General features: G+C 38.8%; 1 protein-coding gene across 20 annotated transcripts in view; it reads left to right on the forward strand.

Annotated features, from left to right (window-relative positions):
• LOC308071282 (uncharacterized protein) overlaps positions 1-21,693 on the forward strand; it is a 98,882-nt gene continuing 77,189 nt past the window's right edge. For all 20 annotated transcript variants that reach the window (XR_013931039.1, XR_013931040.1, XR_013931041.1 and 17 more), the window contains exon 1: positions 1-21,693. This exon is cut by the window's right edge and continues 10,523 nt beyond it. The gene's annotated coding sequence lies outside the window, so the exon portion shown is untranslated.

Genomic DNA, 21,693 nt, shown 5'->3' on the forward strand with positions numbered 1-21,693 from the left:
ACAGTAAGACTATGAAAGCATGGAGGGAGGGAAATACATCACCTACTGTTACATACAATGTGGTGGTAATTTACAGAGTCCGCTGTTGACTTGGCTTTGAATTTCTTGACTTTTATACATTCTTGTGTCCTGAATACAAATTTTGCAATAATATAGGCAATTCATATATTCATGCTCAGTCAGTAAGTTCTCTAGGAAAATGGAGGAAAAAGTAAAAATTGAGGAAGTATTTAGAAAGAGAGGCATGAACAGATTTTAAGCCATTGAAGCTGTGTAAATATTAAAGAAACATCTGTTGGAATTAGGTTTCTAAATATCTTTAAGAATCTAATGGATTTCTCAAAGGGAAAGGAGTAATCCATAGTGAATCCAAATACAGAGCATAAGTACATCACAGGTAGAACTGAGGTCCTTTGAAGTCAAAGTTAAAATTACACTGTCTTGGAGCCAGGGTTGCAAACCTAATTTTTACTTCAAGGCCAATTCTAAGAGAAGATTTTGTTCTGCTGTTTAAATTGATGAACATTTTGCCACAGAATTAAAAAAAAAAAGAAAAAAAAAAGTGCTATATAGCCCAGTAACTTGCAGCAAACCAGTGCTGCTATTATTTTATCTGTAACTGCAACTTATATAACATGTTTTTGTAATGCATTTGGCACAATGCAGTACGCACATGTACACAAACAGATTTTGAGAGACAGCCTCCTGGATAAGTAACCTTTGAGGCATAACAGCTGAATTTTATTGGCTAAAATACCATTAGCCCATGCTCAGTTTATTGAAGATTATACATACAGGGAAATGCTTTTCAGAGTAATTCGTACTTCTCTGTTATGGTAGAAATTCTTGATGAAAAATATGCCTGGTGCCATAAAAGGAAAGAAAATCAGCTGTTTGAATAGCCAAGTGATTTCTAGTGGTTATTTTAATTTTTGTCCCCATGGGTGCATGTAGCTGTAGATTCCTTTCATTCTTAGGGAAGCCAATATGTTGGCAACTACTGTGCCAGAGTTTTTTTTGGAGTAGACCTGAACCTGCTACTTAATTAGAAGATGTACTGTTGACCTACTCTAGTTTTCATTACACGGAGTTAAAAGTGCTGATATTTCAAAACCTTTTATTGTATTGCAATTTGAGCTGCACAACTTGCTATGTTTTCTTCTAAGTGGTTATACTCCTTTTTCTCCAGGCTAAAAGAGAAGTTACTGTTATCTCTGTTGCTCATACTATTAGTCCATGTTCAGGCAAGCACTTCTGTTTAGTGTTAAAATATTCCAGGGGATAATTGCATGTACCTATATATAGGCTGCAATAGAGTGGACTTAAAAGACTGCTTAAGGGCTTTATAGGCTTACTGGTGAGCACACCCTCATATGTACTTCGGCACTTAGACTTTCAGACTCTCTCAGTATTTTGTCTTCTACCTCCCAGATGACTGCTTAAGCTATTTTTAATATGCAGACATTCTTCATCATTCTCCTTCTTCCCTCTGTGGATGGCAATGATTGGGACTGTGGCATTTGTAACAAGTACTGGCATATTAATTCTTACAAAACGTCAAAGCAGTTCAGTTTAATATGAAAGAAATGGTTAGGGCATTTCAGAGGTGCTGTACTTTTTGTTTCAGCAGAGATCCTCCTCTGAGTTTCATGCAAGGCCATGGGGCTCCTGAACCTGAATTGCTCATTTCATTAAATAAATAAGCCACTCAAATGGTTTTCCTCAGCTTATGCAGACTACATCCATAGCTTCCTGTGCATTGAGTTGTAAGACAGATACCTAACTGAGCACACAAAGATCTTTTTATCCAAAAAGCAGTAATGACTTCAAATAGCTGAAACTTTAATTACCTTAGTATTCTGAAATCTTTGTGTTCACTGTCCTCCACTTTGGGGAACTCAGTATCTTGTGTGGAATATTTGAAGAGGAGGCCAGTTAAGCCGGATTCCATTGTTCTTTGAGACTACACTCACCCTGGTACTGTGCAGTGAGCAAGCCTTGCCTCGGGGATGGGCAAGGTTCCAGTGTGGCCAGAGGACCCCCAGCCCTGCTTTGGGTGTTTGTTGGTTGTCTCAAAGGCACCTATGTGGATATGTGTGTTTGTAGCTCTACAGACAGTATATTTTCTTTTATGTCACTTTTAAGGGTCAGGCTGTGAATGGAACTTGAAAGGGAAAGTGACACTGCTGTCCCGTGTCTGGTGTACAGAAGCTGTCTCTAAAGTGTGGAGATTCAGGTCGTTTCACCAAACAGAGATGGAGGTTTCAGTTCAGATTGAATGCTGGCGTGTCTTCCGTTGCTTTAGTATTTAGTATTTTATTGTTATGCAAAGCCAGTGCTCACAGAAATGAAATTCCTTTAATCATAATATATAAAACTAAATGTTTACAACATAATGCTAAAGTAATAAAGTTTTTAACTGAAACAGAAAGCTTGCTTATATTTTACTTTAGAGGTAACTGTGTGTGTTGCAGGGTGGGGGTAGTGCAATCAATTATTTTGAGTTTCTTGTAATACTTATAACTATTATTTTATTAGATTTGGAAAAAACACAATAGATTTAACTGGTGTTTTACCTGCTTTTAAATCTAGTATTTGCTTAAACTTTGGCTGAACTGCAATTTATTAAGGCCTCTACTCTGCAGTTATGGGGGAAATGTATTATATAACCTGTAGTTGGAGAATGGAGCATATTAATGGAGCTCTAAACATACAGAAATACGGTTAAACTGTCGCTGAATTCAGGTTACATAAGTATCTGCCATGCTGATTAAGTATCCAAGAGAAAGAATTGGGTTTTTTCCTAAAATGGATTGCAAATCTTGCGCTCTATGCAGAAGTCCTTATGAATAGCTTTTCCTCGCAGCATATCTAAAGATCAACAGACCTGGGTTTTTCAGAAACAGTGGGGTAAGTTCATATTTTAAAGCTTTTCTTTCCTTTCTCCAATGCTGTAACTTGGAAGCAAATGGGGTGTTCAACACTGAAGATGCTGACAGAGGAAGATGTTGGAGGAGAGGAGGCACTGGTCCCCAGAAGCAGTGCTCCAGGGATGCAAATGATTTCATGATGATAAACCCTCTTGAGTCTTTTTGGGATATCAGAAATGCAAGCAGCAGCTATTGCCCAAAGGCGTTGGTCTTTTTGGCTCCAGTTTGGATGAGAAAAGAAACGTGATCAGCAATTTGTCATCCAAGTGTTTTATTTAAATGTAATAGTGTCTTCTCTGTGTCTAACTTGGCTGTCTTTGGCTGGCCCCATCAGTGAAGAGGGGGAAGAGGTGCTGCAGGCATGGGAGCAGGGGTTCCCCTCGGAAGGACCATGGTGGGCAGGTGTTCCGTTGCTGCCTGTGGGAAGGCCCCACGGAGGAGCAGGCTTTTTCTGAAGGAACCGTCACCTATGGAGAGGGCCCATGTCAGAGCAGGGGAAAAGTGTGAGGGGCAGAGGTGGTGACCAGGAGCTGTTACGGACTGACCGCAACTGCCGCTCCCCATCCTCTGCGCCACTCGGGGGTGAGGGAGGAGGTGAAGCGGCTGATTGTGAAGGAGTGATGTTGAGCCTGGGAAGAAGGGGCAGGGAAGGTGTTGTTTTAATTTGTCTTTCTTTCTTAGGATCTAACTCTGTTTTTGTTTGGAAATAGATTAATTTTCCCTGAGTCTGATTTGCCCATGACAGTAATTGTTAAGCGATCTCCCTGTGTTTCTCTCGACCCACAAGCTTTTCCGTTTTGTTTGCTGCCTCTGTCCTGCTGAGGAGAGAGAATGAGAAAGCAGCTGGGTGGGGGTCTGGCAGCCAGCTGAGTCAGCCCACCAGGGCATGCTGTCCTGACGTCTCTCCTGTCTTTACTGATCTCCACCCAGAACAAAGGAGGAAATAATGACGTCTGTCAGGCAGCTCAGCAAAGAAAGTCCAGGGATTGTCTTGTTTGTGACTTCGTGAGGGAAGAAGGGAGAAAAAGGGAATGGAAGTGTCATGTGATTTAATGACTTGAAGACATTTGTCTTCATGCATTTATCACTCTCCTAGGAAAAACAAGATGCAAATTTAGTCCACAGTCTCATGTACTGCAGTAATATCTTTTATTCTGCATGCACCCTATTTATAGCCTGAACCTGTATGAGTTAAGTCTTTCATATCTGCAGTTTGCTTGAGTTTCTCAGACAATTGAAGCAATCCTCCTACTCAGAGTTAATTCCGTAACGACAGAAAGCAAAGCTGCTAGGAAAAAGTACCAATCAAGTAACTTACTTCACTAGAGCAGTAATTAGAGACATTTTTGTGAATTTTCATTTTTGTGAGTTATAAATTTTGTTAATTATTATCCTAAAAGCTAATAAGAAATGTTAGCTGGTGGGATAACTTCAGACGTAACATACCAGCATATGAGTTTTGCCATCTATTCAGTACCCAGAACCAGTTTCTATCTTCAACAGATTTTAGTTCCTACTGAATCCCTAGAAAACAGCTGGTCACCCAGCAGCTGTCAATGCAATATTTACAGCCAGATTTTTAGAAGAGCCCAGTATTCGGTGCAGTCAGTTATCTTATTAACATAGTCGCTTTGCAGCCTAAATGGGAGCTGTGGTAATGCTTAACAATAATTTTATTTGCCAGTAGCAATAGGATAGTTGCAAGGATATTCGTACTATAGGGAGCTTACATTTAAAACAAAGAACATTACAGTGATATAATTTGCCTTGTAAGGGGAATAACTGCCAGTTACTGCATCTCATTCTTCAGATTGTTAGGAAACTTTACATTGATCTATCCTAAAAATCAATGATTTTGAAATAAAGCTGTGGGACCTTATATTTTGGTGAGAAATCAAATCTGTCAACTGCTGTGTGAGCAGGTTGGGTCTATAGTTCCTTTATAGAAGCTCTATATTTGCTAAGGACGTTTTGGTATTAAGCCATGTGTTAATCTCTCATGTTTTCCTCTAAAAGCTTCTTGGACATGGACTCATAGTCCCAAAAGTACTTGGCATACTCTGGGAACATTGCTCAGATAGTTCTCCTGCAGTATAAAACTTCCCGTTCTTTTTTCTGCAAGGTGTATGGAATTTACCACAGGAATTGTTCATAAAGTAATGAGGAATTTGCGCCCCTGTTAAGCAACGTGCAGTTTCTAACATAAACATAATGGGTGTCTCTTTGAAACAGACAGAGTTGTTACAGTCTCTCCTTGGCCTCAGAGCTGTACCAGCAACAGGATCTTCCTTGCGAGCCAGGGAAGCTGCTTGTAATAGCTGTAACTTCCTTCTGAATGACCCTCCCTGCTTGGTGTCTTGTTTGTCATTTTCTGGGAGGAAGAACAGAAAATTCTTCCCTAGTTAGGTGGCCTCCATTTATTTTGTTGTTCCTCTCTAAAGAACATCATAACTGTTACCAGTTATGTTGTAACTTACAGTTATGTTATGTAAGAACAGTTCTATGTTGTAAGATTGCAATACGTGTTACAAGAATTTATTGTGGGTTAAAATTACCCTTATTAATGTCCATGTGAACACTCCAGATGTCCAGCTGCATTGCATTGAAAGAATGCAAAAAATTTTAGGAAAATATTTGGAAGTGAAGAATGTATTTTGACATGGTCCTTCCGAAAAGAACATCTACTAAAGTCATCCTGGAGTACAAAATGTGCTGTGTGAAAGGCAAGCATGGCCCTGAACAAACCCTTGGATCCTAGTGCCACCAGCTGTGGAGATCTGTTCAAGGCTCAAGCTTCTCACCTTATTCACCAAGATAACCCTAACTGTTACCTGTAAATCAAACACTTCTGAACTGTGGAGTCAACTTGGCACCACATTCCATAATGAAAAGAAAATCTTAGGAGACATAGGTGGAATAGGGAAGATAATGATGTTAAAAAAAAGTTACTGGAACTTCAATTTATGAGCATTGCACTGAATAAAAATGCAGTATGGGGGAGGCTAGCTTTATTCTCATTCAACGAATTCAGTTAAAAATATATATAAAGTTTCCTTTATATTAAAAATAATGAAAACATTCCAGCTTGAAAGCATGGAGAAAATGCAGAATTGTTACCATGGATCCTCTGAGTCTAAAATGTTCTCTTTTTTCTTTTATTCCTCTAGTCTTGATGAACAAAAAAATTCTACTGCTATCTTGGTAAGTTGTTCTGAAATTGTAGGCTGCAGCTTTGCTCTCCTGCCAATCATCAAGGATCAGTAAAAGTAATACAGCAACATCGGAGAGGCAAAATATATTGTGCTGCTCGTCTTTAATAAGATTTTTTTTTTCTATACACACATGACTGCAAATTCTGGAAAGTTCTGTCATGAAAGTAAGTCAGATAAACATTGCAGACCTAAATTCTACCTCCTCTATTAGTACTGATAAGATCATATTAATAAAATGAGGTTCCATTGCATTTTTCATGTTTTAGTCATGATTTATGAGGAAATTATGATCATCTGTCATTCTGAATGTTTTTAGAGGGCTCAGTAATTATATGTGCCGATTACTGTACTGCTGCTTTTTGGACATGTATATCATGTACGTAATTTCTGATACTCTACATATGACAGCAGAATTGTGTCCTTTTCAGGACTAACTATGTAACTAGCATTAACTACAAGCATTAAACACATCAAAAAAACATACATGTGCTGATAAATTTTACTTGAATTTTTAAAGTTAAGTTGTGATATTATTGTTCTGCATATTATAACCACAGAAAAAAAAAACCCTTTCAGTTAATTTTTTCCCAGGGTGTTACCTAAAAAAATGCAAAATTTGAATGAAAACCTGTATGTGTTATATTATGTTCTGTCTATAATAATTTATTTTTATTTTATCTTAAGAAATAAGGTGATTTCGCTCCCCCCCCCCCCCCCCCCCCTTAATTTACTCAAGATTTTCAAAGGAAGTTATTGCAGTTAGGTGATGAAATCTCCTAGACTCCTTTAAAAGTCCTCAATTTTTTTTTTTTCAAGGGTAGAAAATATGAACTCTCCTACTATCTTTTTGGATACTCAGCTTTAATAGGAAGATGCCAAATCTGACAGGAGTTGGAAGTGCTCAGGCTCTCAATGGAGAACTTCATCTCATTCCGAGTAGAGTCTTAAGTCCCATGCAAAGGCCACTGCAGTTAATTGAATGATCTGATCCCCACTGTTTTCAGTGGGAATTGAATAAGGCCCTAGGACATCTAAAAAGGTGTGTTGGCATTTAGCCATGACACTCATTAATTATGATAGGAACTGAACTGTTATAACCCTGTCTAACATGGAGCACTTGTCCTTTTTCATATTAAAACTGACTTTGTAATGAAGGGATTTACCTACATTTTCACTGTATAAGCCTCAATTCTGATTGGCATCCCAATATTGAAAAAGAAATACTAGAGCATTTGCAAACATCCCCTTTGGTTTAATGAAATATTTAAGGAAAAATCCCAAGTCTGAATCTGCTCATCAGGCTGTTTTGCTTGCTTGTTTGTTTATCCTGATTAAATAAAAAGGTTTCCTTGGAGATGTGTCCCTTATTTACCACTGGGGTGTAGGCGTGTGTTATCGTAAGGCTTTCAGCTTGGCATGTCTGATGTCAGCTGCTGCTGTAGGACTGTGGACACTTCCAGGGCAGTACTGATGGTAGCTCGGTGCTTGTGCTGATTGCATTGTTGATTGGAAACTTACACTAGTGAGAAGTATTTTTCTCTGTCTTTTGCATTCCTGTCTTTATTTTTTTCTTCCATGTCCAACATGCATACATATGTCCTCCAACATATATATGTGAAACTAGGCTGATGAAATAAAAAAGTCAGTATTTATGTAGTTATAATTTTTGTCATTCTTTTTTGTATGATTTTTTCACCATAAAAGTACTTATATAATGATTTCAACTTAAATGACTTCTTGCTTTCACCCAGCATGATTCTAAACCAAATGAACTAATCTTTTGCTTCAAGTCTGCTAAAATTAGACCCATACTATAACACAACTCATTTCCTAAGAAGCTTTATAGAAGTTACAGCATACCTAAAAATTAACACCATTGCAAATACCAATTTCATTGTCATGTATTAGTTTTCTGTGCAGCTCACAGGGTTATCAACCTGGAAAACAATTCCAGTTTCTTTTGGAGTTGCTTCCTGGGTGATCAAATGCACAAAAATAACAAAAAAGAATCCCAAAACAAAAACTCAAACTCGTCCCTCTCCCCACCCTTCTTGAAACCTGCTCATGGGAGGAAAAAAAAGCAAACCAAGGCTTACATAGCTTTCCGCTTTTCTGTAAAACATACCTACTGTGTAAATATCCCAGCTACATATTTTGAGTCCTGAAATTATTATAAGTGATGATGCACATACTAATTGATCATAACGAAGACTGCATTTTCAAAAAAATTGTGTGGAAGAAGCTGGGGAGTTGGTTGCACTGAATCCAGTTCAGTAACACTTCTCTAAATTTAAAATCACCACATACCTGTTCTATATCCTGTATCTGTAGATTGTTGTTACACCATGATGTAATCTGAGCCTAAACACTAGTTATTGATTTTATCTGAAAGTACTTTTGTGTCCTTGTAGAAAATACTTGGGTTTTATTAAAAAAAGCCAGCACCCAACAACAGTAAAAAAGAAACCAAGACCCACCCAACATAAAAACCAAAATCCCAGAAGCTGATAGAAAGGTTTTTTGGTGTTTGATTACAAAGTGTTATTTTGATGGTAAAGAGTTTTTCCATCAACAAATCTGAACATTTCTGTGTGAGGATGGCATTTTGCATTTATCCGTAGTTGTAAACTTTATTTTCTGTTAGAAGCAGCAGCTGGTTTGGTGTCTAGTCACCTTAGCTTAACACAGATGAGCTTAAAGGATAAGCTTTTAAATCACAGTCAAATTTAACACTGGTTTTGGAAGTCTCAGCTTTAATTAATAAGTAAAAAATGATACCACGCTTTTTTTCTAAAAAGCTGAAGTAAAAACACAATCACTTTTCTGGATGCTCACTGATTTTTTTCCCTTCACCTTCAGACTTGTTCTATTTCCGAGACTTCATAGACCGAAACATTTATCCTGAATAGGGAAATAATGGACTGGTAAGGATGATCAAGAATAAAATATTGATTGAAAATGTCTAGTTTCTTGAAAAATATAAATAAGGCAACTGACACTATAGATTAATTGTAAGCTTTATTGCAGACTGTGTAATGTTAAACCTTCCTAAGAAGCCCATGAAATAATGTTTATTTATCTTGGGATTTTTATTCGATAGAAATAACTAAAAGAAGAGAAAATATAGAAAAATTGGGTTATAGAAACTTGCATGTTTTATCATTAACAAGGTCTTAAAGAATTTCCTTTTCACCCTTCAGCTCCTAGGAAGCTCAGGACTGTGGGAAACTTAGGGCAACTAAACAAACCTTGGCCTTCCATCTAGCTGACCTACTGCAATTGTTGAACCCCTCAGAGTTCCATCCTACAGCTGGGTGGGAGCCCAGGCTCGTTCACCTCTCTCTTAAATCGCCAGACTGAAGAAGAGACTGTTTTGAGTGATCTCGGCTGTTCTCGGTGTGTTTTCCTAAGCAGTCACCAACTCCTAACTTTATAGATTCCAGGAACATTATCACTCTGTATACTTGAAAGTGCCTTTAATAAACATCATTCAGCAATGAAACAAACTGTGTTAAATTACACCTGTATCCATTTTTTTACAACTCAGAGTGGCATCTAATTGCTTTAATGTTTTCATGATCAAGTGACTCTCAACGTCAATAGATTTTTACAACTTTTCAGAGAGCTTTTTGCATACCTACACAGTACTTTCCACTTTTGTTGTCTGAGCTCTTAATTCACCATTCGGTTAATTATGCTGGATTCTCCTAAAAAAAACAGTCCAGGTTTTGTACCAAGTTAAAGGTTAGTTCTCTTTTATATAATTTTTCCATATATATTCCATTTCTCCATCTTAAAAAGTGAGGACAAATTCTTAGCAAAACAAGTGATGAAATATTTCATTGATTAATATTTTGTAATTACTTCCAAAACATATATTAAATGCTAACCAAAATTTTCAGGGCTAAGAAAGCGTTTGGAGAGGATATAGCCAAAAACTTGAAAGCCAATGTTAAGAAATTCCTTATATTTAACGGGCCTATTGCAGCTATAGAATGACATGTGAAACTGAACGTCATGGGAAGTACAGCTACAATTAAGAGACCGCTGGCAACTGTAATGAATCTGCAGAGCCATGGCATGCCTGGAGGTCTGCTTTCATTTAGGTGTGTAATCGGAGCAGCATCTCCACCGATAAGTGAGCACCAAGGCAAAGTCCCTTTTAATTCACTGAGTATTTGTCGTTCAAAGGAGATAATGGGGCTGTAACTCGTGATATTGGAATAACTGATGATGAGGTCACTTTTATTTAAGAACAGAATTTTGGTTTAGGGGAGTGAATTTCACCAATAAGGTTGTGTCTTGGATTTTACCTTCCTCGGTAACACTGCAATATTCTAACCCTGACTACATTTTATTTCAGGTTCTTATCATTTCACCTGACTAACCTGCTTTTCAAACCTGCCTCAGGTGTTCAATACATACTGCATTTACCAAACTCCCACTTTCTCAGGGGTTGCCTAATAAGATCTAGCATAGGGAGAAGAAAAAACCCTTCAAGTACGCCCAAAAGTAGCTTCAAAAGGACTCCACAGGAGGTGCTAGTTATAGAGTGCTGGTGTTTCAGAAGCTGTTGGGTGTTACAGACATGTGTCACAGCAGCGACTGAATACTCCCCATTGTCAAGGTAATAAAACCCACAAACGATGCATCTGTAACAGACTTTGAGGTATTAATTTATTTTAGAGACAGGGAAGAATCTGTTGCAATGTAATCATTATTTACATTGTTTGACTAGCTTGGACCTAAAAACAGGTCATGCAGGTTTCACAGGCTTCCATATCATCTGTTCCAGTATTGAAGTCTTCACTGTTAGAAAGTGTTTGCAATGATCCAGCCTCTGCATTGTGCATTTTAAGCCCCACAGCACTGTGAATTTGTTTTCCTTTTTTCAGTTGTTTCTTAGGTATTTGAGGACTGGTATAATTTTATCACCTATCCTTTCAGTCTCCTCATTTCTGAAGAATTCTCATTCTTATAGCCCTTCTTTTAGGCTCCTGACAGAACTTCATATCCATAGCAGTGAGAAAGGTCAGACTTTCAAAATATCTCTTGGAGCATAAATTTTACCGACTGCCATAGATTAAGGTTTCTAATTCGGTCAGTGCTGTCGACACCTGCCTATAAAAAGGCATTCTTGGTTCTTAAGCCATTGATTCAACCTGTGACACTTACTGCACATTGATTCATAGACTCCATTAAGAAGATTTTACAGAAATGTTTTCATGACACATGGGAGAGAAATCTCCAGATGAATGATTTATAAAAGGCTCTTGTAAATAAACAATGAAACCCCCAGTGTGGACTTTGAAACAAGGACTAATTATGATTTGTAGAATTGCTAATAAATAATGTGTGAGTTAGAACCCTAAATCTTATGCTTCTTGGACAATATCAGTCTTTGCATATTTATATTTATGTCCACTGGTTTTCAGATTGTGGTCCATAGACCCATAGTGAAGGGGTGCGTATATATATATATATATTAGATATACATTTTTTGTATCTATGTGTTGTATCTATATTTTTATATATATGTATATATATATGTAGTATAGCATATTTTATTAAAAGTATTGTTTCTGAATGCTTATTTTATAGTAAAGGGAAAACGAGTACAGGGATATCATAGCATGTCACTATCACTAGGAATTCACATCAAGAATTTCAGAAAAAAAGTCTGATTGCCCCTCACTGCATAAATCTTCACTGTTGTTCCTGCTCAACCAGGCATCAAATGCCACAGAGGAAAATGAATCCATGAATATTTGCCTTATTGATCTAATGAACTTTGTTTATGTTTCATGTTTAAAATAGTTGTTGAATCTTACAGCCCTTGCTTCCTTCAAATGTATGTCATTCCTTCCACATTATGATCCGAAGAGCGACTGCCGTAAGAAGACACCATTTTTATTTCAAACTGTGTCAGACAGATTGATTTAGAAGAAAGGTTTAGTTCTTTTTGCTTCTGTGATAAATTACTGTATTGTGGTACAGGAATCAGTGATGTGGTGTAATGAACCCAGTGATTGCTGCGATCACTGCATGTACTCTTGAAAGTTGTCCAGCACCTTAAGACGTATCACAGACTGTTCTCTTCAAAATTAACAGATAGCATCCAGATGTGGATTTAGTGAATCAACGAAATGTTTTCTTAACAGGTTTCAAATCTACTTTCATTTATAACAGAACTCAAAAATGAGTTGCTGTGCCTGACACTGAATGGCAACTAGAAGAGGAGAATTTCATTATTTTAGTTTCTGAATGTGCTCCATATATACTAATTTTCTTACTCTTACTGCAATTTATGGGTAATGAATACAGAATTTCCCTAACACCTAAGTAGTACGGTGTGAAAAACACAATATGAGCATTACTAGTAGCCAGGCTTCCTCAGCCAGGGACCACCGAGTAGAAAACTGAAAATGAGTTACACCCCTGGTTGCTGGCAGTACTTGAAAAGGTTTGGTGAGAATGGGATAAGATCATTTTCACAGCAGAAAGGCTTTCTAGCACACCGGTAACAAGTTTCACTGTTCTCATGTCACCTTCATAAATCACCTTTGGCAGGATGTGTTAGCCCTTTTTGATGATCTTGACCTCACCACTCAAATCGTGATTGGATTCCTGCAGACGCTGTCCCCTCAAATGAACTCAAAGCATCTGAATTTCGGTTTTAAGACTTGCACCATGGAAATCCCCATACTTTAATATATTTTAAGCCTATGGGGACAATGCCTTGTCACTGTGAGAGTGGAATAAGTAGCACTGGTACATGGTAAGCTCTACTCTGATCACTGGGTGAAGGAGCTGAAGGGAAGCTTTGCTTTTGCACATAAGCCCGGACCCAGTGGGCCTCCTCTGAGCAGAAACCCTGCATGAAAACCCACCTTCATTGTGCAACTCAACTCATGGAGTCTGATAACTCATTATAGAACAAAGCTTTATAGAAGCAGTAGGAAAATGAGCAGCAACGTGCCTGTATGACACCTGATCACTGACACCAATCACAGGATCCTAAGTCATCCTGTGGCTCCAGTGGTCTGCTGGGGACACTTGGTGTCCGGGTCATCTGGCAGCCAGTCATGGAAACACCTTTGAACATGGGTAAGAGTCGTGCTGCCCTTTGGCTCCTCCAGTGCCAGTGTGATTTGGGACAATCATTCTTTACATGGATAATGTGGGTGCATCCTCCCTGTGTTGCCCTCACTGGCCAAGGACAGGGCGTCAGAAGGCAGGGTGTCACTAGCTCAGCTGGCCTGCAGCTGCCCAGAAGTATATGAAACAGGAGGAGAAAAATCACACGTAAGAAGGCATTTGTCTGAGTACATCTACAAAAAGAATAAAAGGGTAGAGTTATGCTACTTAACTGAAGGCAGCTATGTGCAGTTAGATGATTCTTTCAAGCTACATATATAAAAAATGTATTGCATTAGGGAGTGTTATTTAGCTTTTATTAGCAAGTCAGTTGCAAAAAGCAGTAAGTGTAGGAGCAAGCTCTTGAGTCATTTCCTTCTACTACCTAAATGACTCACAGAGCTGAGAAATAGCAATTCGCTTAACTCTCAGCCTGGAAGCCCTGCAATAATCGTGCCAGTACTGGAAACTTTCTATCCACAGCTGATCTTGCCCATGTAACCATATAAATACATTTTTTAGGCATTACAAAAAGTTACAAAACTCCTTCCACTCTACAGAAAGCTTGATTAGATCACAGAGAACAATATATTGTATGCAGCAGATTATGAATTAGTAGTGCAGGTACGCCCATGCAGTGGGTTGATGTTGGCTGGACACCAGGTGCCCACCAAGCCACTCTTGTCACTCCCTTCCTCAGCAAAACAGGAGGGGAGAAAATAAGATGGAAACAAAACTTGTGGGTCAAGATATAGGCTGTTTAACAAAACAATAGCAACAGTTGCGCCTGCAGAAGCAAAGGAAATCAAAAGATGCTATTTCCCACTTCCCATCAGCAGGAGATGTTCAGCCACTTCCCGGGAAGCAGGGCTTCAGTGCATGAAGCAGTTGCTCCAGAAGACATAAATAATGAATCCCCACCTTCCTCCTCCTCTCTCTTAGCTTTTATATCTGAGCAGACGCCATATGGTATGGAATATCCCTCTGGTCAGTTTGGGCCATCTGTCCTATGTCCCCTCCCAAGACGTTGCCCACCCCCAGCTGCTGGTGAGGGGAGGGGGGATGCTGGAGCGGCAGCCCTGGTGCTGTGAGCCCTGCTCAGCAGCAGCCCAGCACGGGGGTGTTATCACCGCCTCACTGGCCGCAGTGCAAAGCAGAGCGCTGGGGGCTGCTGGGGGGCTCAGCTGGACCCAGTACACCCCAACAGACAATATAGGAAGCAACAGGAGAAATCCTGCCCCCTCCCGCAGCCTCAGGGGACATTTGCCCCAGAAGTCATTTATCTCCTCTGGTCACATGCGGTTGTGATCAGCTGGCAGCACCAGCCACCCCTGTCCAGAGGCACGTCAGACCAGAGCGGCCCTTCCCCTGCCTGCACAGCGGCTCCATTTGGGTTTGGACTCCATGTATGGCAGGATTTTTCCTGGCTCGAAGGAAGGGGCGGCAGCCACAGCGCTGTCCGCCCGCCCGTGGCTGTGACGGTGTCAAGCGGTGGCCGCCAGCCCGCCACAGAGCAGGATCACTTCTAACCAAGTGACTGCTCCCCACCAGAAAATGGCAGCACCTGGTGAAAAAACAGAGTCCAAAACACTGCCCAGTGCAGTGCCAAACCGAAAGATTTTTTTCTGTATTTAACTTGCCTCCTGACAGCCCCTTCTTGTACTGCACTCAGTGTGACAGAGAAAATCAGAGGGGGAATTGCATGTTGGCGGAATAAGGCTGTACTTTGTAGATCCTAGCAGCTGACCCTCTCACTTGGAAGATTGCCCTAGAAAGTCCAAATAAAAGAAAATTTGGGACCCTGAGCTCAGCCAATATGTTTTCTTTTGTGAAATGCAGTACTTCAAGCACCACACGTAATGCTCACATTCTCCTTTACTGCATCCTACAAAGCACGAGCCCTTGGTTTCCAGAGGAGTGGTGGAATTACCTGCCCATTTTCCACTCATTTTCAAGGTAATTTGATTGCATGAAGGTCTTTGAAAAGGGGACAATACAGAATCAGGCAACAGTAAGAACAGGCTCCTGTTTCTGAAGACTGCCATCAGTCTGCTGCTGTGCCTCCCCTGTCTCTGGCTGCGCTGACAGGGCTGAGCCTGTCGCAACACAGCATTCAACGTATAGCCGCTAGCCAGGCACACAGCCTTTCTCACAGCAAAAATGCCAGTGGGATGTTCATTCAGTAGGGCAGACCTCTGCTTTTCCTTTTCTATAGAAAAAATACTGCTAATATTTTAATGACTCTGAGGCTTATAAACTTACAAAACCCTTTAGACAGAAAGAATTATTCAGAGCCGTGTAAATCTAGAAGCATATCTGAACTAGCTCCATAATTTGGAATGTCATGATGTATTTAGAGAAATTTCTAATTCAGCTGAAGATAGTTATTTTCAAACTCCTGGGCAGGAATGAGTCTCTGGAGGCCTGAGCTGCATTTATTACAAGCTCTTTAAAGGACCTGTCTGATTCTAGGCTCTAGCAAAAAAAGAGTAAATTATTGATGAGTAGGCAGTGCAATTCCCTCTCCAGAGTCTTCTGGTCAAATTAATATAATCAATACACCACAAACTAGCAATCCCTTTTTCATATTTATGTCACTTCTATAGCATTTACGTATAAGAAAAAATGCAACCACTAGCATGTGGCTGTACTATATGTTCACATCTACGAAAATGGAAAAGGATTTTAAAAATACCTCCATCTTATTGGCTTCATATTTCCTACTTGAAAAGCCCGTAGCTGTACACTACATACAGATAAGAAAGAGAAGAGGCATAAGCAGTAGGGAAGGTTCTGTGCCAATGTGGCAGCCAGCTCAGCATTTAGACAATGCAGTGAGCAGAAGATCTAAAAAGCTGGTTTGATCTAAAAAGCTGGCTGTGATCTGCAAAGTGTCTAAACCCCATGTTGGTATCAGTGTCATAAAGATAGCAACCTCCTGTTCTCCTTCCTGCCATGCCTTGTTGTTGGTATGAAGGCAGAACAGAAGAAACTTTTTTTGGATTAACGGTAGCAAGTTCATTGAATTTAATCCGAACCATAAAAAAATCCAAACCCATAAAAAAAGCTCTCCAAGGTACTGTGCATGCAGGGACCCAACACACTGCCTTTGAGCAACCGTATGCCAGAAACCTGTCTGCTGAACAAAAGTGATTAATGTAAAAAATTAGCTGTTTTGACGATTAGAAGATGATCATACTGATTTCATACAGGGAAGCACTACAGTTATGCTAGCACACTTCGTTTGCAGGGCTGAATCAATTCATGTTGTTCAAACTAAAGGCTGAGTGCTGTAATCTCAAACTGTAAAGCAGACTGAAATCTTCAGAAAGTATGTAATGAATGTTGTTCCTAATGCATCACCACATTTGATGGAGTTATCTTCCTGTGATTTAGCCAAAAGAAAAAGTGTTTCGACGTTACATTCTTGAAAGCTTAAGACTCAGAGTAGAGTTTGACATGTGAAAAGCAATTAGAGTGTGATTCATTAATCTTGTACTGAACAGTGGACGGCTCACGGCTGGGTGGAATTAAAAATAGAGGGAAGAAAATTAACATGCTTTGTGGATTATCATCGTACACAGTGTCACTAGTGCTATCATGCTTTTCTAGATGACTTTAGTGTTCATGTTAAACAAACTGGAAACTTTTCACATCCTGCAGTAGCATAGGAAAATTTCAGTCCAGGAAAAAAATCTAATTACAAAATGTTCTCTTTCTTTCTGTTACAGAAATTAGATTTTTATTTTTATTTTTACGTTAATCCCCTGTGTGGATTATCAAGAGAAAATGAAAATTACATTGAAGATACAAACTGCCTTCAGAAACTCAGGTTAGTAGAGATTGATATTCTTTCTCTTCCTGTTTCTAGAGGGTGAGTGTCAGAAGAAATCACTAGCCAAAAGCAAGTAATGAAAAATTTAGCAAGATGGAGTAATATTTCATTAATGTTGATCACAGGTGTAGAAAAATTGTACTTTGGTTCTAGGAATGGAAGAATTCTTGTTGGGGTTTTTTTTTTGTTTGTTTTGTTGATGCTGTTTAATTTGAATATTCTACCAAAGTATATTTTGAATTGTGAACAAATATTACATTTCAACAGATAAACCTAAACTTCAAATAGATGTCACATGCTTTGTCGTTAGCATGACCAAAATATACTACTATCAGATGGAAAATAAATACGGACTGGTGGCTAACTTTCATAGCAAGAATGGTTCAAAGCATCAAAATTCTCTGCCAGTGCAAAGTCTCTGATTACTTTCTTCACCATTTCTTTCTGACTGAGCCCAGCTTGGTCAGAGTGGGCAATGTTTAAGAGTAGACTCTCCAGTGTCTTGCCAGACATAAACTGAGAAGTTATACAACAACCAGCGGACTTTAAAAGATCTTAATATTGAAGTGTTTTTTCAGGCTTGCAATAACATCCTGGAATAAACCCGAGTGCAGTTTATTTTGTTGTTATTGCACTAAATGCTTTACCTTTTGCAAGAACTCTTTTTAAAGCTACATAGTATACAATGCAGGATGGTGCAAAAGAGCTGAAGTGGGCAAACAAACTGACCCATGATCATTAACCTTTTAGTGAATTTCTCAAACATAAACAGAGAATAACCTGCAGTCACTGTGATCACAGATTTAGTTTGTATGTCTTAGGACAGCTCTTGCAGCCCTAAGAACCAAATTAATGGGTGAAAATCCTCATGTCTGAAATTCCATGGAACTATGTAAATAAATAATAAACACATTACTGTTTTTTTAAAAATAAAGTTTTACTTTACTGGTGTAAATTCAAGAATTAAAGAAAATAAGAGTGCAGAAATGAATAAAGCACATCCTTTAAGGATGCATTCAGAAAAGCAGGAATATTTTTGGTCTGTGTTTGCACACCACAGTTACCCTACAGCCAAAGTCATAGGAAAGCTCCTGGTAAAACAGCTCAGAACAGTAACACTAGTGATACCAATAATGTTCAGAGCATTCATAATATTTTTTAAAAAATAAACCCCCAAAACCTAAAAACAAGATTCAAAAAAAGCCTGAGGGTTAATCAGATTACAGATTGGAGTGATAGGATTAGTGACTATGCCTTCTGAAGAGTATCACTCTATCAACACGGATCAGTTCTGAAACAGGGAGTCGGGTACAGTTTATTCCCAAGTACCAATTCTTAGCCAGATTCTACTATAATTGCAGTCAGTGGGAATTGTCATGCAGTGAGGGAGCCAAAATGAATAAAAGAATTATAATCCAGATGTAAAGTGTTGGAAAAAATAGCTACTTATTAGACAGTCAGGTTTTTGGAAGGATCATATTATTGTTATTGGTAGCAGTCAGATTAAAGTTTTTTTCTATTGCTGGGTTTTAGCTGGATTTCACTTTCATTTCAGACTACATACAGTTCTTTTGTTATTAGCAATTGTTGCCTAGAAATACATCCCAGTAGGTTGCACATCGCCTCCACAAGGAGTATCACTTGCAAGGAATATGTAAACCAGAAAAGATGTGAAACTGCTGCCATGATCCAAACCTGAGTAGGAATAGGTATATATCTGCTGCAAGGATGCCTTTTCAGTATAAAATATGAATAAAGAAAGAAAAAGGTGTTCTGATCTCGCTGAAATGAGGGGCTTATAGCAGTACGGACTGAACAGCCATATTACAGTCTCCAGTCTAATTAGCAGTCCACATCACTTCTGAGTGTACAAAAACCAGTATCTACATCTAATCAAGAAAACTCCAAGGACATCCTACTTATCACTAAGTTTGTAAGAAGTCACAAGATTTACTAAAGAATAAAAAAGTTCACTTCCACTTCTGAAACATATGTATTCTTTACTTCTCTATAGGTTTCAGTCTCCAGACTTTTGTTGTTATGATTTCTTCGTGATCTCATTTGCACAAATGAAAAAAAACCAACCCCTCTCCCTCAAAAAAATTGCCCACACAAATAAGATTAGTTCTCACTTTAATTTTTTTTCTCCATTACAATCCTGACTCCTATTACAATAGGAAAACTGATTGTTATCAATAGTAGGGTGAATAAATACTTATAAGATTGCCACATGACCACAACATTTACAACTGACTTTTGTTCATCTCAGTCAGAAATACAGGCCCATTCTTTGATTGCTGTGGGAAAATGGAAGGATTTCTATGTTGCTATGCACTTCAGGTATCAGGAAAAAATATTTCTCTGACCCGTCTGAGTGCTGACATTTCAACCAAGATACTTAAACATCCTCTCCCAGTGTTTCAGTACAGTTCTGGAAGGAAGATTATATTTTTCTTTTGAAGATAATTTTCATTTATCTTTAATATGAAGCTCTTGACATCACAGAAAAAAAATCTCTAAATGAAAGGTATGCTTAACATTTGTGACTATGGTCACACAAAAGTGACCTAATGCTATTTTTATCTGTATTTGTTGATACCTCAGAAGTGACCCCTTCTGATTCAATAATGATTGCATTGAGTTTTCTGGGTTGTAAGAAGCCATGTCAAAAAGGGTTCTATCTTTCCTTTCAGAATTTTTTATTCTAGCAGGGCACCCCACTATAATGAATAAAGAATTCTGTGTTTCTACACCCCTAGCCACAGCAGTAGGATTTTAAATCAGAATTTACTGACATGCCCATTGAATATTTTCTATCAGCAAAACTTAAGTCCTTCAGCCTATCAGCATCACAGATTTCTAGACATATATCATCTTCCTGAAGCTGACTGAAAACATGGAATTTGTAACAAATGTCATAACCACACTGTTGATTCAGTGTGGGTTTGCGTAGTTCCTTTCTGGTGATACTTGTTCTTTCAGCATTCTTGCAATTGTTTTTAGTGCCAGAAAATGGTTGGTTGGAAGTCCATGATATATCTTGTGCACAGGTAATTTATTTGAGACTGATGTTGGTGGAGCAGTTCACTAGATACCTGAATCAGCCCTAGGTCAAACAAGGACTGTACGTGCATATTTCATAGCCCAGGAGTCAATGTTGGTGGCTTTGGGGTTTTTGTAAGATTAAATGGTAAATACCCTGTAACACCAGAAAGTTTCCTGGAAACCATGTATTGGGTTGGCAGGTGGCATGGAAGACTGGGTAGCAACTAGTGACCTCTATTTTGGGAATAGTGCTTAGCGCATGAGCTGCTGTCCCATTAGCCTGGAAGGGATGTGGTATTCCCTGAATCACCTATCTATTTCGATCTAAGTGTATAATTTGGCAGGTGACTGCCTTTCCCCAGTCATTTTTTGGGGACTGACTGCTGAATGAGTCAGCCAAGTTTGGGGGATGCGATAGAAGATATAGTGCCCAGAAACTGCAAGGAATTGGTGATGCATTTGATATATTACCAACATGGAAAGCTGATTAATTTGATGATGTTATTCATTTGCTTTGTTCATTGATTTGCTGTTGTTCATTTATAACTTTGAGTTGCCAATTTGTAGTGTATGCCTTGTGCTACTTAGCAGTCTAGTTAAGAAATTATGCAATTAAAAACTTACATGGTTTAACTCTTTGAACTTGAAGAGCCCTCAGAGTAAATAAAAGCAGCTATACAGTATGTTGCGTGATAAGTAACACCTTTTGTAACTGTGGCCTGCATTGGAACACAGCTGCTACTCTGTGTTGTTTTTCTCCTCCTTTTTTCAAAGGGGTATCAGAATTTTGGTGACCCAACGTGATAGCAATAGTTGATTGGCCAGGGTAGAAGCTGATCAGCTCCTCAGGAGAAGAAATAAATAAATAAATCTGTACTTCTCAGAATTGTGAAAGGAAATTGGGTATCCTCCTGATTTCTAATCCTATTGAAACCAAGTGGAGTTAGGTACTCGAGAAAGTTTTAAATCTGTCCATACAAAGATGAAGTTCATCCCCTAGGATTTGTTCAGACAAAACTGGGCTTCCCTTGAACAACTGGTTAATTTCCCCGATTTTCCTTCCTCCCACTTTCCAAGTGGTTTTTAGACATAGTGGACCAGGACGTTGAAGCAGTGTTAAGTGTAATCTCAAATGGCATGTTTCATCCTTTCCCTGCACTCTCTGTATGTCTGTACCTTGCTGTGAGTTTCTACCAGCAGTCTCTTGCAGGTCTCAAAGGCTTCATTGCTGCTTTAAACACAATGCCCGCTGGACTCTTGACATGGCTTCATGATCTGGTTTAACAAAGACCATTATCATACCACAGAATATGGATAATTGCATCGTTATCTAAGTTACAAAGTCCTGAAGTTTCTAGCCCATCTAATAAATATATTCTGACATCTTTGCCTGAAAGATGGTGAAGTTAGCAATTCAGACTTCATCTACAGGCCTTCCTAGCTGTCTCCTATACCAGATGAAACCAGGAACAAAATAATTAGGTTCATGAAATATGAAGTGTCTTCCTTTTTCTGAGAAGTATAAGCATTTCTG

This window comes from Falco punctatus, assembly GCF_963210335.1.
Source record: "Falco punctatus genome assembly, chromosome: 11".
In the NCBI taxonomy this organism is placed as follows: Eukaryota; Metazoa; Chordata; class Aves; order Falconiformes; family Falconidae; genus Falco; species Falco punctatus.